Consider the following 15,847-nt stretch of genomic DNA (forward strand, 5'->3'; position numbering starts at 1 on the left):
AAAATCCATATCAACTACATCAACTGAACTTCCCTCACCCACACACTTGATCACATTTTTGAATAATTCTAACAAATTTGTTAGGCATGTCCTCCCTCTAACACAGCCATGCTGACCATCCCTAATCAACCTATGCCTTTCCAAGTGGATATTAATTCTCTCCTTCAGAATTTTCTCCAATAGTTTCCCTACCACTACTGTGAGTGAGACTCACTAGTCTGTAATTTCCTGGTTCATTGCCACCACCCTTCTTGAAAAGTGAAACCACATTAGCCATTCTTCAGTCCTCTGGCACTTCCCCCATGATGTGGAGATGCCGGCGTTGGACTGGGGTAAACACAGTAAGAAGTTTAACAACACCAGGTTAAAGTCCAACAGGTTTATTTGGTAGCAAAAGCCACACAAGCTTTCGGAGCTGCAAGCCCCTTCTTCAGGTGAGTGGGAATTCTGTTCACAAACAGAGCATATAAAGACACAACCTCAATTTACATGAATAATGGTTGGAATGCGAATACTTACAACTAATCAAGTCTTTAAGAAACAAAACAATGTGAGTGGAGAGAGCATCAAGACAGGCTAAAAAGATGTGTATTGTCTCCAGACAAGACAGCCAGCGAAACTCTGTGGGGATTACAAATAGTGTGCCATGAACCCAATATCCCGGTTGAGGCCGTCCTCGTGTGTGCGGAACTTGGCTATCAGTTTCTGCTTACTTCCCCCATGGCCAGAAAGGAATTAAAAATTTGTGTCAAAGCCCCTGCAATTTCCTGCCTCACTTCCCACAGCAGCTTGGGATACAATTAATCCAGGTCTGGGGATTTGTCCCTTTTTAAGCCTGTCAGAGCCTCCAATACATCATCATTTCCTATGTCAAACTGTTCAAGTTCCTCAGCCCCTTTTCCTGAATTCTGTGCCTACATCCTCATTTTCCAGAGTTAAGACCAAAATGAAGTATTCATTTAACACCCTTCCAATGTCCTGTGGCTTCACACACACACATTTCCCTCTTAGTCTCTAACAGGCCCTACTCTTCCCTGGTTAACCTCTTCCCCTTAATGGATTTATAGAATATATTAGGATTTTCCCCAATCCTGTATGCCCCCTTTTTGCTCTTCTAATTACTTTCTTAAGTAATCTCATGCATTTCCAATATTTCTCCTGGTCTGCACCTGAATTGCTTGCTTTTGACTTGCTAAAAGCCTTTCTCTTCCTTCCTCATCCAGTCCTGAACTGTCCAAGGCATTCAGGGTTCCCTGAACCTATTATTCCTACATTTCCCCCTAAAGTGTACATGTTGGCTTTCTACTATCCCCTGTTCCCTTTCGAATGCCCCCCACTACTCTGCTATAGACTTTCCCGCAAGGAGCAGTTTCCAGTCAACTTTGGCCAGATCCTGCCTTATTTTAATAAAATCTGCATTCCCCAAAACCAAAGCCATTTTTTGCAGGCCATCTTTCCCCTTGTCCATAACAAACTTAAACCGTACTGTGTTGTGGTCACTATTGCTGAAATGCTCCCCCACTGACACATTGAACACTTGTCTGCCTTCGTTTCCCAGAACCAGATCCAGCACTGCTCCATTCCTTGTTGGGCCTTCCACATATTGGTGCAAAAAACCCCCCTGAACACATTTCAAGAAATCTGCCCCTCTCAGTCCTTAACACTATACGGGATTTTATAGCCTTGCTCATCCCAAAACCGTAAAATCCCGTCCAAGGTCAACGGACATTTCCATGGTCCGCCCCCCCTGCCTGTTCCAATTCCCGTGATGGGTGAGGCAGTAACATTCCAGCCTATGAATATCCCATTGGAAAAGTTGAAATCTCTACTATAATTACCAATTATTACCCTTACACACCTCAGTGAACTGTCTACATATCTGCTCCTCTATTTCCTGCTGACTCTTTGGTGGTCTATAATACACTCCCAGTAATATGGCTGCCACCTTAACATTCCTCAATTCTACCCAAAAATCCTTGTTTGAAGGCCCTTCCAAGATATCATCTCTCTTTATTGCAGTAATTGACTCCTTAATTAATGGTGCTTCATGACTTTCCTTTGTACCCTCTCCTCTGTCTCACCTAAAGATCCTATACCCCGGAATGTTGAGTTGCCAGAGCTGCCCTTCCAACAACCATGTTTCTGTGATGACAACAATATCACACTTCCATGTGTCAATCCACACCCTTAACTCATCAGTCTTATCTATTACTTGGCAAGGGTGGCACAGTGGCTAGCACTCACAGTGCCAGGGATGCAAGTTCAATTCCGGCCACAGGTCACTATCTGTGTGGAGTTTGCATTTTCTCCCTGTATCTGCATGGGTTTCCTCTTGGTGTTCCGGTTTGCTTCCACACTCCAAAGATGTGCAGGATAGGTTGATTGGCCATTGACCCTTATGTCAGGGAATTAGCAGGTTAAATTAGAGGTGCAGGAATAGGCCCTGGGTGGGATTGTGGTCGGTACAGACTTGATGGGCTGAATGGCCTCCTTCTGTACTGTAAGGATTCTATGATTACATTCTTAGAGATGGAGAGAGTGTAACAGAGCGAGTGGAGGATAGCAATAGAGGGTGAGGGAGTGGAAACGATCGAGGTGGAGAGTTTCAGGCTGTGTTCCTGCAAAGCTGAAATGCTCTTCCCTTGATTCTGAGAATGTGTCCCCTGCTTCTAGTCTCACCAGCCAGGGGAGATATCCAACCTACATCTACCCTCTTACACCCTGTAAGAATTTTGGACGTTTCAACAAGATCACCATTCATTCTTCGCAACTCTACAGAATATCACCAGGTTTCCTCAATCTTTCCTAATCAATCTGTCCATCCCAGGACTTAGTCTGCTGAATCTCCATTCCGGGGTATAGGATCTTTAGGCAAGACAGAGGAGGGGATACAAAGGAAGGTCATGTAGCACTCCTTCGACAGCTTTGGAGATGGTTCAGAGGTTCACTAGATTGATTCCGGAGATGAGAGGTTTGTCTTATGAAGAGAGATTGGGGAGTTTAGGGTATACTCCCTGGAGTTTAGGAGAATGAAAGAAGATCTTATTGAGGTATACAAGATGATAAGGGGGATTGACAAAGTAGACATGGAGGGTAATCTACAACAAGAGGTCATCGTTTTGGGATAGCAGATTTAAAACACAGATGAGGAGGAATTACTTCTCTCAAAAGGCCATGGAATTCTCTCCCCCAGAATGCAGTGGATGCCGGAACATTGAGTAAATATATGGAAGAGATAGACAGATTTTTAATTAGTGAGGGTTTGAAGGGCTACCGTGAACAGGCAGGTAAGTGGAGCTGAGACCAAGATGAGATCGGGAATGATGGTATTCAATGGTGGAGCAGGTGGAGGGGCTGAATGGCTTCCTCTTGTGCCAAATCTATATGTCCATATGTCAGCTTTCTGTACAGAGGTTGGTGATCTCCGCTCGCTCTGAACCCTGCCTCAGGCCTTTCCGAATTCATCGCTTAATCCTTTCCATTGGGGTTCAATGGAGATGAGAGGGGGATGGGATCCGTTGTGAGGGAGGATCAGGGGGGCGATGGGGGTTTCGGTAAGTTCCTGTTCAAGGCCTGTGGAGGGGGCGTTGAAATCATGGGACCCCCACACGATGTTTGAAGGTGTCTCAGCATTAGATGCACAGAGTTAGGGGTGGTGGGGGGACATTGTAGAATATTGGCTTTGTATGCTAATGTTAGTTCTCTCTCTCTCTCTCTCTCTGTCACACTCAATTTCTGTCACCCTCACTCTCTCTCTCTGGCACTCTCACTCTGTGTCTTCCTCTCTCCGCCTCCCTCTCACTGTGTGTCTTTCTCTCTCTGTGTCTCTCTCAGTCTCTCTGTCAGTATCTGTCTCTCCCTCGCTCTCTTTCTCTCTCTGTCTGTATCTCTCTCTCTTTCTTTCTTTCTCACTCTCTCTCTCTCTCTGTCACTCTCTCTCTGTCTCTGTCTCTCTCTCTGTTTCTCTCTGTCTCTCTCTTTCTGTCTCTGTTGGCATGGTGCCAGTTCCTTTGCTGTTGCATTGAACTCTCTGAATCTTCATTCACACAGCAATATAAAAACCCTTTGTGTGTGTGTGTGTGTATATGCGCGCGCGAGAGTGGGTGAGGGCATCACCCAACCGTACAATGGTATCATCTGTGTGGGTGACACCCGGGCCTTAAATCCAGGCCTGTAGCACATTCACTGGGAGCTGGCTAGCTGGAAGTAGGAGGGAGAGGCTGCAGGATCCAGGTCGCTCAGAGCTGGGAGGAGGGAGGCCTCGTCTGCATTACGATCCAGGTGCACGTTCCGCCCTGCGCCCGCTCGTCCTGGGATCCGAACACTGCCAGCCCAGCATTAAGTGCGGTGCCCACCATGGATAAAGCCATGGGCTATGCTCCCTCCCGCTGGGCGCAAGCACTTCATGGACTGCCCCACCTCAACCTGCGCCTCGAACCCGTCGACAGCATCTTCTCACCTCGTGAGTGGGAGTACCAGCAGGTGAGGTGCAGGGAGAAGGTAGATCGCTGGGTGTCCCAGTGCGAGTGGGTGAGGTACAACACAGTTGAAGAGCAAGGAAACATTCAGAGGGTCAGTACTGAGGGAGTGTTGCATTGTCAGAGGGTCAGTACTGAGGGAGTACCGCACTGTCAGAGGGTCAGTACTGAGGGAGTGCCGCACTGTCAGAGGGTCAGTGCTGAGGGAGTGCTGCACTGTCAGAGGGTCAGTACTGAGGGAGTGCCACACTGTCAGAGGTTCAGTACTGAGGGAGTGCCACACTGTCGGAGGGTCAGTGTTGAGGAAGTGCTGCACTGTCAGAGGGTCAGACTGAGTGAGCGCCGCACTGTCAGAGGGTCAGTACTGAGGAAGTGCTGCGCTGTCAGAGGGTCAGTACTGAGGGAGTGCCACACTATCAGAGGGTCAGTACTGAGGGAGTGCTGCATTGTCAGAGAGTCAGTACTGAGGCAGTGCTGCACTGCCAGATGGTCTGTACTGAGGGAGTGCCGCACTGTTAGAGGGTCAGTACTGAGGGAGTGCCGCACTGTCAGAGGGTCAGTACTGAGTGAGTGCCGCACTGTCAGAGGGTCAGTACTGAGGGAGTGCCGCACTGTCAGAGGGTCAGTACTGAGTGAGTACCGCACTGTCAGAGGGTCAGTACTGAGGGAGTGCCGCACTGTCAGAGGGTCAGTACTGAGGGAGTGCCGCACTGTCAGATGGTCTGGACTGAGGGAGTGCCGCACTGTTAGAGGGTCAGTACTGAGGGAGTGCCGCACTGTCAGAGGGTCAGTACTGAGGGAGTGCTGCACTGCCAGATGGTCTGTACTGAGGGAGTGCCGCACTGTTAGAGGGTCAGTACTGAGGGAGTGCCGCACTGTCAGAGGGTCAGTACTGAGGGAGTGCCGCACTGTCAGAGGGTCAGTACTGAGGGAGTGCTGCACTGTCAGAGGGTCAGTACTGAGTGAGTGCCGCACTGTCAGAGGGTCAGTACTGAGTGAGTACCGCACTGTCAGAGGGTCAGTACTGAGGGAGTGCCGCACTGTCAGATGGTCAGTACTGAGGGAGTGCCGCACTGTCAGATGGTCTGTACTGAGGGAGTGCCGCACTGTTAGAGGGTCAGTACTGAGGGAGTGCCGCACTGTTAGAGGGTCAGTACTGAGGGAGAGCCGCACTGTCAGAGGGTCAGTACTGAGGGAGTGCTGCACTGTCAGAGAGTCAGTACTGAGGGAGTGCCGCACTGTCAGGGGGTCAGTACTGAGGGAGTGCCGCACTGTCAGAGGGTCAGTACTGAGGGAGTGCCGCACTGTCAGGGGGTCAGTACTGAGGGAGTGCCGCACTGTCAGGGGGTCAGTACTGAGGGAGTGCCGCACTGTCAGGGGGTCAGTACTGAGGGAGTGCCGCACTGTCAGGGGGTCAGTACTGAGGGAGTGCCGCACTGTCAGAGGGTCAGTATTGAGGGAGTGCCGCACTGTCAGGGGGTCAGTACTGAGGGAGTGCTGCACTGTCAGAGGGTCAGACTGAGTGAGTGCTGCGCTGTCAGAGGGTCAGTACTGAGGGAGTGCCGCACTGTCAGAGGGTCAGACTGAGTGAGTGCTGCGCTGTCAGAGGGTCAGTACTGAGGGAGTGCCACACTGTCAGAGGGTCAGTACTGAGGGAGTGCTGCACTGCCAGATGGTCTGTACTGAGGGAGTGCCGCACTGTTAGAGGGTCAGTACTGAGGGAGTGCCGCACTGTCAGAGGGTCAGTACTGAGTGAGTGCCGCACTGTCAGAGGGTCAGTACTGAGGGAGTGCTGCACTGTCAGAGGGTCAGTACTGAGTGAGTGCCGCACTGTCAGAGGGTCAGTACTGAGTGAGTACCGCACTGTCAGAGGGTCAGTACTGAGGGAGTGCCGCACTGTCAGATGGTCAGTACTGAGGGAGTGCCGCACTGTCAGATGGTCTGTACTGAGGGAGTGCCGCACTGTTAGAGGGTCAGTACTGAGGGAGTGCCGCACTGTTAGACGGTCAGTACTGAGGGAGAGCCGCACTGTCAGAGGGTCAGTACTGAGGGAGTGCTGCACTGTCAGAGAGTCAGTACTGAGGGAGTGCCGCACTGTCAGGGGGTCAGTACTGAGGGAGTGCCGCACTGTCAGAGGGTCAGTACTGAGGGAGTGCCGCACTGTCAGGGGGTCAGTACTGAGGGAGTGCCGCACTGTCAGGGGGTCAGTACTGAGGGAGTGCCGCACTGTCAGGGGGTCAGTACTGAGGGAGTGCCGCACTGTCAGGGGGTCAGTACTGAGGGAGTGCCGCACTGTCAGAGGGTCAGTATTGAGGGAGTGCCGCACTGTCAGGGGGTCAGTACTGAGGGAGTGCTGCACTGTCAGAGGGTCAGACTGAGTGAGTGCTGCGCTGTCAGAGGGTCAGTACTGAGGGAGTGCCACACTGTCAGAGGGTCAGTACTGAGGGAGTGCTGCATTGTCAGAGAGTCAGTACTGAGGGAACGCTGCGCTGTCAGAGGGTCAGTACTGAGGGAGTGCCGCACTGTCAGGGGGTCAGTACTGAGGGAGTGCCGCACTGTCAGAGGGTCAGTACTGAGGGAGTGCTGCACTGTCAGATGGTCAGTACTGAGGGAGTGCCGCACTGTCAGAGGGTCAGTACTGAGGGAGTGCTGCACTGTCAGATGGTCAGTACTGAGGGAGTGCCGCACTGTCAGAGGGTCAGTACTGAGGGAGTGCCGCACTGTCAGGGGGTCAGTACTGAGGGAATGCCGCACTGTCAGGGGGTCAGTACTGAGGGAGTGCCGCACTGTCAGAGGGTCAGTATTGAGGGAGTGCCGCACTGTCAGGGGGTCAGTACTGAGGGAGTGCTGCACTGTCAGGGGGTCAGTACTGAGGGAGTGCTGCACTGTCAGAGGGTCAGTCCTGAGGGAGTGCCGCACTGTTAGAGGGTCAGTACTGAGGGTGTGCCGCACTGTTAGAGGGTCAGTACTGAGGGAGTGCCGCACTGTCAGAGGGTCAGTACTGAGGGAGTGCCGCACTGTCAGGGGGTCAGTACTGAGGGAGTGCTGCACTGTTCGAGGGTCAGTACTGAGGGAGTGCCGCACTGTCAGGGGGTCAGTACTGAGGGAGTGCCGCACTGTCAGGGGGTCAGTACTGAGGGAGTGCCGCACTGTCAGAGGGTCAGTATTGAGGGAGTGCCGCACTGTCAGGGGGTCAGTACTGAGGGAGTGCCGCACTGTCAGGGGGTCGGTACTGAGGGAGAGCCGCACTGTCAGGGGGTCAGTACTGAGGGAGTGCCGCACTGTCAGGGGGTCAGTACTGAGGGAGAGCCGCACTGTCAGGGGGTCAGTACTGAGTGCGTACCACGTGTCAGAATTTCTGTGCCACATTTAGATACACGGATTCTTTGGGTGTTCCAGTTAGAATCTGATTGGGTTCGATTTTCACTCCTATACACACACACACGCACACGCACATACACACACAGAGGTACACACACACAAATACACACACACAAAGACAAACACAGAAAGACACACATGCATTCATACACACACTCACACATTAAGTCACACTGCACACATTCACACAATAAATCATAGACAGTGTAAAAGTGGCCCTTCGGCCCATCGAGTCTGCACTGAATGTGAGAAACCCCTGACCTCCCACCCAATCCCATCTGCCAGCACTTGGCCAATAGCCCTGAATGTTATGGCATGCCAAGTGCTCATCCAGGTAACTTTTCAAGCATGTGAGGCAACCCGCCTCTATCATCCTCCCAGGCAGCGCATTCCAGACCATCACCACCCTCTGAGTAAAAAAGCTTTTCCTCACATCCCCCTAAACCTCCTGCCCCTCACCTTGAACCTGTGTCCCCGTGTGATTGACCCTTCAACAAAGGGGAACAGTTGTTCCCTATCCACACTCTCCATGTCTCTCATAATTTTGCCCACCTCGATCAGGTCGCCCCTCAGTCTCCTCTGCTCCAGTGAAAATAAATCAAATCTATCCAACCTCTCCTCATAACTTAAATGTTCCATCCCAGGCAGCATCCTGGTGAATTTCCTCTGCAACCCCTCCAGAGCGATCACATCCTTCCTATAAAGTGGTGACCAGAACTGCACCCAGTGCTCTAGCTGTGGCCTCACCAAAGTTCTATACAACTCCATCATGACTTCCCTGCTTTGTAATCTATGCCTCGATTGATAAAGGTGAGTGTGCCATATGCCTTTTTCACCACCCTACTAACATGCCCTTCTGCCGTCGGAGATCTGTGGACAAACACGTCAAGGTCCCTTTGATCCACAGAACTTTCTACTGTCATGCCATTCATTGAATATTTCCTTGTCAAATTATTCCTTCCAAAGTGCATCACCTTACACTTTTCAGGGTTAAATTCCATCTGCCACTTACCTACCCATTTAACCATTCCGTCTATATATTCTTGTAATCCAAGACACTCCGCCTCACTGTCAAATCTTTGTGTCATCTGCAAATTTACTGATCCTACCCCCCACAGTCATCTATCCAATCGCAGGCACAGACACACACAATCACAGGTACACACTCTAACACACTCAATAAACACTACACACTGACTTATGCACACTGACTCTTTCACACACACTGACTCACACACACTCACCTGCACACACACAGACACACATACACACACACACTCACCTGTACACATACACACACACACTCACCTGTACACATACACACACACACATTCACCTGTACATGCACACACACACTCATCTGCACACACATACACACACACAATCTGCTCACACACACACACAGACACTCACCTGTATACACACATACACACACATACCTGTATACACGCACACACACACAAAACAAACCACTTGTGCAGTGAAATGCTTTACTAACATATCTCTCCCCATTGCTCTTCCCTCATCTCTCCCTCTCTTTCTGCTTCTCTCTCTCAATTTGTTTCTATCCCTCTGTCTCTTTGTTTGCCTTGCTCTCGCTATCTGTCCATCTCTCTGTCCATCTCTCACTCCCGCTCGGCCTCTCCCTCCCTCTCATTCGGAGTCTCCCTCTCTCTCACTCTCTCCATTCCCACCTCATCTGTTCCAACCCTCTCTATCTTTCAATCATCTCTCTTACCATCTCGTTCTCTATCTCCATATCTCTCTTTCCTTCTTACTCTCTCTGCCTGTCTGCATCTCTCTCTCTTTCTCTGTGCCTTTCAATCATTCTCTATCTTCCTCCCACTCTCTCCATTCCCCCACTCTTTCTCTCAACTTCTTTCTCCCCCGCATCTCTCTCCCCACTTCCTTTCTCACCCCATCTCTCTCAAACTCTCACACCCTGTCTCACTCTCTCTCTTTCTCTCTCTCGGTCTTTAACTCATAATCCCTAACCCGTTTGTCGTCTGCCTCTCTCTCTATCCCTCTCCACCCACTCCTGCCCCCACAGGCTCTGCTTTTCATAGCTGGATTTGCCATTCTGTGCCTGGCCCTTAATCTGCTGCTGATTCTCATTTACATCCTCCGACTCTGCTGCTGTTCCCCGGGGGAGCGAGAGGAGAGAAAGGAACAGCAATCATGCTGTACACATTGGAGCAGTGTGGTAGCAGTCATCATCTGCTGGTGAGTGACAGGATCAGGGTGCTTTATATATAGAATAACAGATACCCGGAGTGAGTTACAGATTGGAATCTAATCAAGGGGTTGGGGGTGGTTTCTACATAGAATAACAGATACCTGGGAGTGAGTTACAGGCTAGAATCTAATCAAGGGGTTTGAGGTGGTTTCTGTATTGAATAACAGATACCTGGGAGTGATTTTCAGATTGGAATCTAATCGAGGGTTTCAGGGTGATTTATATACAGAATAACAGATACCTGGGTGTTAATTACAGGCTGGAATCTAATCGAGGGGTTCGGGATGGTTTATATATAGAATAACAGATACCCTGGAGTGAGTTACAGACTAGAATCTAATAGAGGGGTTCGGGGTGGTTTATATATAAAATAACTGATACCTGGAGTGAGTTACAGACTGGAATCTAAACAAGGGGTTGAGGGAGTTTATATATAGAATAACAGATACCCGGGAGTGAGTTACAGACTGGAATCGAATTGAGGGGCTCAGGGGGTTTATATATAGAATAACATACCTGAGAGTGAGTTACAGACTGGAATCTAATCGAGGGATTTGGGGTAGTTTATATATCGAATAACAGTGTTGTTCAAACCTGTGTGTTTTAACCTCTGTGACGAATATAGTCACAAAGTCGACTTTAAATATTTCAACACAATTTCCTTTATTCTGTAGCTACTTAACCAACAATGAATACCTGCAATGCATAAACCAAATACTCACTATCTGTTACTTTACTTACCTTAAGGTTGATTTCCACTTGCAATTAAAACCTGGCCAGGATTTTGTTGTCACATGGAATCAGCCCTTTGTCCTCTTCTTCTTCCAGCTGTTGTGTCTCCTTCTGAGCTTGGTGCCCGCACTCGTCAGACTGCCTTTCTGAACAAGCGCTTTGTGTTAGCAGAGTTAAAACTCCAAAAGTTCCTTGGTAACCAGCCAATGAATTGATCAGATACCTCAATTGCATCGTTCAATTAGGCCAATTAATAAAGCTGGTGTATTGGTATTGGACACTCCAGACTCCATCACATTTAGGCCTCTTATGTACATATTGTTTACATTCCAATGTCCAGATAGAGAACACTGGCTCCAAAAGTCTGTAAAGAACTCTTCCCTGCCAAGGACAAGCTATTAAATCGGATGCTTGTGTCCTCTGACAAGTTCCAAGCCACTGGCCACAAGAAATCCCAGCATAGTGAAAAAACAACTTTAACCAAAAATCAGGTTTGCTTGATTGAAGATCTTTAGCACACTAAAAGTTAAACATCTGCAGACCATTCAGACACAATGGATACCCAGGAGTGAGTTACAGGCTGGAATCTAATTGAGGGATTCGGGGTGATTTATATATACAATGTCAGACACCCAGGAGTGAGTTACAGACTGGAATCTAATCGAGGGGTTCGGGGTTTATATATAGAATAACAGATATCCCGAAGTGAGTTACAAACTAAAATCTAATTGAGGGATTCGGTGTGGTTCATATATAGAATAGCAGATTCCCGGGAGTGAGTTACAGACGGGAATCTAATCAAGAGGCTCAGGGTGGTTTATATATAAAATAACAGATACCTGGGACTGAGTTACAGACTGGAACCTAATCAAGGGGTTTGGGGTGGTTTATAAATAGAACAACAGATACCCAGGAATGAATTACAAACTGGAATCTAATCGCGATGTTTGGGGGGTTTATATACAGAATAACAGATACCTGGGAGTGAGTTACAGACTGGAATCTAATCGAGGGATTCAGGTGGTTTATATATAGAATAACAGACACTGGGAGTGACTTTGTTTTTGCCTTTAACCAATCTCCAATTCTGTTTTATAGTACGGGAATTGGAATTGGTTTCTATGGGAACAGTGAGATTAATGATGGGACGTACCAGGCAGCCTACTCACTCGCTAACATGAACCATACATTGCTCACCATGGAGGCACTGGTAAGATTTCAGAGAACATTCAAAGTACATTCTCCCCTCTATCAGACCCATCCATTAAATCCACTCCCACAGGCCTCAGTACACAAAGCAACACAGGGAGAAGGCAGATACGTGGGCAAGTGAGGGATATAGAGAGGAGGTGGGGATTGAGCGAAACTGGGAGAAGGTGGGTAGTCGGTGATTGAGGGAGATGGGGAGAGGGTGGGTAGGTGGAGATTGAGGGATACGGGGAGAAGGTGGGGATTGAGGGATAAGAGGAGAAGGTGGGTAGGTTGGGATTGAGGGTTATGCTGAGTAGGTGGGGATTGAGGGATATTGTGAGAAGGTGGGGATTAAGGGATCAGGGGAGAAGGTGGGGATTGAGGGTTATGCGGAGTAGTGGGGATTGAGGGATATCGTGAGAAGGTGGGGATTGAGGGATATGCAGAGAAGGTGGGTAAGTGGAAATTGAGGGATACGGGGAGAAGATGGGTAGGTAGAGGATTGAGGAATATGGGGAAGGTGTTGGAAATGAGATATGGGAAGGGTGTCGGGAATGAGGGACAGAGAGAAAATGTTGGGAATGAGAGCTACGGGGAGAATGATGCTGTACCTGATCCGTGATCCAGCAATCTTCAAATCGTGTGTTGTTGCCTCACTCTGTCATTTTCTCTCTCCCACTGTCTCTCTCTGTGTCTCTGTCTTTATCTGTCTCTCTCTCTCTCTATATCTGTCTGCCTCTCCCTCTCTATCCGTCTCTCTCTCTCTTTATGTAGAAACATCGAAACATTGAAGATAGGAGCAGGAGGAGGCCATTTGGCCCATCAAGCCTGCTCAGCCATTGAGTTGGACGATCATGGCTGATCGTCCAACTCAATAGCCTAATCCTGCTTTCTCCCCATAACCTTTGATCCCATTCGCCCTAAGTGCTATATCCAGCCGCCTCTTGAATACATTCAATGTTTTGGCATCAACTACTTCCTGTGGTAATGAATTCCACAGGCTCACCAGTTTTTTTGGTGAAGAAATGTCTCCTCACCTCCATCCTAAATGGTCTACCCTGAATGCTTAGACTGTGACCCCTGGTTCTGGACTCCCCCACCATCGGTAACATCCTCCCTCCATCTACCCTGTCCAGTCCAGTAAGAATTTTATAAGTCTCTATGAGATCCCCCCTCATTTGTCCGAACTGCAGTGAAAACAATCCTAAGCCAGCCAATCTCTCCTCATACATCAGTCGCGCCATCCCCAGAATCAGCCTGGTAAACCTTCGCTGCACTCCCTAGAGAGCAACAATATCCTTCCTCAGAAAAAGAGGCCAAAACTGCACACAATACTCTAGGTGTGGCCTCACCAAGGTCCTGTATAACTGCAACAACACATCCCAACTCCTGTACTCAAAACCTCTCGCAATGAAGGCCAACATACCATTTGCCTTCTTTACCGCCTGCTGCACCTGCATGCTTACCTTCAGCGACTGGTGCACAAAGACACCCAGGTCCCGCTGCACACTCCCCTCTCCCAATTTAGCCATTCAGGTAATAATCTGCCGCCTTGTTTTTGCTTCCAAAGTGAATAACCTCACGTTTATCCAAATTATACTGCATCTGCCATTGATTAGCCCACTCACCCAACCTGTCCAGATCATTCTGAAGGATCTCTGCATCCCCGTCACAGTTCACCCTCCCAACCAACTTGTTATCATCTGCAAAGTTTGAGATGTTACATTTTGTTCCCTCATTCAAATTATTAATATGTATATTGTGAATAGCTGGGGTCCCGGCACTGATCCCTGTGGCACCCCACTAATTACTGCCTGTCTCTCTTTCTGTCTCTCTCTCTCTCTCTCTCTCTCTATCTTTCTATCCATTTCTCTCTATCCCTCTATCCGTTTCTCTCTATCTCTCTATCCATTTCTCTCTATCTCTCTATTCGTTTCTCTCTATCTCCCTATCCATTTCTCTCTCTCTATCCTTCTTTCTCCCTCTATCCATCTTTCCCTCTCTATCTGGCTCTCTTTCGGCCTCTCTCTCTCTCTCTCTTTGATTCTCTCTCCCTGAATCCGTCTCTCTGTCTCTCTCTCTCTGTCTCTCACTCTCTCTCTGTCTGTCTGCCTGTCTCTCTCTGTCTGTCTCTATCTCTCTCCCTGTCTCTCTTTCTCTCTGTCCCTGTCCCTCTGTCTGTACAGATGTCAGGGGGACGTATTTTACACAGAGGGTGGTGGGGGTCTGGAATGCACTGCCAAGCAAGGTGATTGAGGCGGACACGCTGGGATCGTTTAAAACTTATCTGGATAACCACATGAACAGACTGGGAATAGAGGGATACAAAAGAATGGTCTGGTGGGCACATGAGCGGCGCAGGCTTGGAGGGCCGAAGGGCCTGTTCCTGTGCTGTATTGTTCTTTGTTCTTTGTTTGTCTCTTTGTCTCTCTCTCTCTGTGTCTCTCTCTCTCTCTCTCTGTCTCTCTCTCTCAATCGCTGTCTGTCTCTCTCTCTATCTCTTTCTCTGTCTCTATCTCTCTCTGTTTCTATCTGTCTCTTTCTCGCTCTGTCTCACTCTCTCTCTCTCCGTCTCCAGGTGTCCAATGCCACAGCAATGCTGAGTAGGACAGTGAGGGAGGAGCTGACCCACCTGGAGGAGATCTTCGGGGAGCGTCCCGAGTTCCTGGTGATCACGCGGAATGCCCGTCGTCAGGCCGAGTCCCTGCTCTCACTTCTGGGCCGCTTGGCCTTCTGGAGGGGCCTGAGGCTCGATCTGCTGGAGCTGGCCCAGAGGGGGAGACACGCCGAGGACCACAGGTGAGGTGAGCTGCCCGAAGATCAGCGGCAATGTGGCAGACAAATAGCTGGGGGCAAATAAACATGGGGGAAATAACCCCTGGTCACCACATCATACAAAACGTATCAGGGAAAAAGCGAGGGTGCGGAGGGGATTTACAAGGATCAGCATTGAAACCCAACAGTGCAGGAGCAGACCATTCGGCCCATCGAGCCTGCGCCAACTCTCTGCCAGAGCATTCTACCCTGGCCCTATCCCCATAACCCCACATATCAACCCAGCTAATGCCCCTTACATACATGCCCCTTGTACACTGAGGGGCAATTTACCATGGCCAATCCACCTAACCTGCACATCCTTGACTGTAGGAGGAAACTGGAGCACCCGGAGGAAGCCCACGCAGACACGGGGAGAACATGCAAATTCCACACAGACAGTGACCCGAGCCGGGAATCGAATCCGGTCCCTGAAGCTGTGAGACAGCAGTGCTAACCACTAAGCCACCATGCCGCCCTGATGATATCAGAAGTATAGGTATCAGGAATGGATTGACAAACTGGGGCCCTCCTCTCTTGACAACAGAGGTTGGAGATCGTGAGCTATTTCAGTCCTATCAAATTTGGCAAGGTTCGGTAGAGGGGATACGGAGACTGACAGTGGAATCTTAGTGAGGGGATGACAGACCTGAAAGCCCTCAATATGAGGTGGCCTCAGTCACAGGCACCTTCAGAAATGTGTCCCGCAGTCCCCAGTGAATAATGTATCCGGGTGTGGGAGAAACTCTAATTAAAATAATCCAGCAGTGAAGCCCTTTTACTAAAACAAGAAAAAGGATAGTTTGCATCCCACCTTCATACTCAAACATACACAACTGCACATACATACACATGCACACACACACAGTGCACATGCACTAGCACGCACGCACACACAGACATACGTGCAAACACGCACATGTACGCGCACGAACGCACATGTACGCGCACGAACGCACATGCGCACGCACACATAATCAAGGACAGACACAGGGTTAGGTACAGAACAAAGCTC

The sequence above is a fragment of the Mustelus asterias genome, chromosome 5 (assembly GCF_964213995.1).
Source record: "Mustelus asterias chromosome 5, sMusAst1.hap1.1, whole genome shotgun sequence".
Taxonomy (NCBI): Eukaryota; Metazoa; Chordata; class Chondrichthyes; order Carcharhiniformes; family Triakidae; genus Mustelus; species Mustelus asterias.